Source organism: Penaeus monodon, chromosome 11, assembly GCF_015228065.2.
Source record: "Penaeus monodon isolate SGIC_2016 chromosome 11, NSTDA_Pmon_1, whole genome shotgun sequence".
Classification (NCBI taxonomy): Eukaryota; Metazoa; Arthropoda; class Malacostraca; order Decapoda; family Penaeidae; genus Penaeus; species Penaeus monodon.
The window spans coordinates 6,934,747-6,936,255 of record NC_051396.1 but is presented as its reverse complement, the minus strand read 5'-3'; positions in this window follow the sequence as shown (position 1 = coordinate 6,936,255).

Here is a 1,509-nt window from a genome sequence, read left to right as displayed (position 1 = left end):
TATCATTTCCATCATGTTTATAGAAATTATTCTTACTGATGAGGAAGGAAAAAGACACGCTATAAATCTATGCAAATTCATGTAAATTCTCCAACTTATCATATCAAAGGAATTTTCCACAGGGATATTAGTCATTATCCCTGCTTGCTCCTCTTCCCTCTTTCCTTGGCTGTCTGTCACGCTGTCTATTCTGTCTGTTTGATTGACTCTCTGTCAGATTTTTTTCCCGTGACTGTCAGTGTGTATTTTTTAAAACTCCTTTTATTTATTTCTGTCTTTTATTTGTCTCTTTGTCTATCTCTCTTTTCCTAGCTCTCTTTCTTCTCTCTGTGTCTCTTTTCATCTCTCTGTCTCTGTCTCTGTCTCTCTCTCTTTCTCCACTCTTTTTCTCCCTCCACTCTTTCTCTCTCTCTTCCCCCCCTCTCTCTCTCTTTCTCCCTCCCTCCCCCCCCTCCACTACCCCCCCTCTCTCTTTCTCTCTCTCTCCCTCTTTCCCTTCACCCTCTCTCTCCTCTCTCTCTCCACCCTCCCTCTCTCTCTTCTCTCTCTCCCTCTCTTTTCCTCTTCTCTTTTCTCTCTCTCTCTCGTCTCTCTCTCTCCTTCTCTTCTCTCATCTCTTTCCCCCACCTCCCTCCCTCCACCCTCTCCCTCTGTCCCTCCCTCCACCCTCTCCCTCTCTCCCTCCCTCCAACCCTCTCCATTCTTCCCCACCCCTTCCCCCGTCCCCTGCTAACACGCGACGCCATATTCATTACACTAAGAGACCCATCTGAGCCGTAAGAATGGCAACAGAACATGTGACTTGAAGCAGTGAAAGGACACAGCTGTGATACGGCCCCTGTGCCAGAATGCTGCCTTCCCTGGAGTGAATTAATTAACAGCTAGACGAACCTCACCAGGCTGGAGATATGATGGAAGGCAGGAAGGAGGTACGAATGAAATGTGTTTGTCTGTGTAAATTCGGAGACTCGCTTTGGACGGGTACTTGTGATCCCTCTTTTTGTTTCTAGTTTGAAAACAACCATATTTTTGTTCTTATTCAAGTTGGGTTTTTCTTAAACATCCATTAATAAACGGACGTTCGAGAGGAAACTGTACTCCTCATCAGGAGCTAAAACTTAAATGGTTTGCACACATTTACTGCCTTAGTATTTTGATCTGCCATATTATTCACTTTCCCAACAGTATTTCCTTTCTCTTTACCAAATAATTATCATTCCTCTCCTATCTTATATCTCTAAGTTAAACTATTAATTTAAGATAACCTACAGGCCTTCCAAAGATCTTTACTCTATATTACACTAAAACACTGCATAGTAAAAGGGTGTATAATCATACATATATATTTTTTGTCCTTTACATTAATTATGTATATGAACTGGTTAAAAGAGGATTTAAATCTAAATCTAAATCCGATATAAATCTATTATAATCACTAAATTATTTCTAAGCCTTTTTTTCTACCCTCCTTACTTAACTATATTTTACTCTCATTCTCTTTCATTCCTC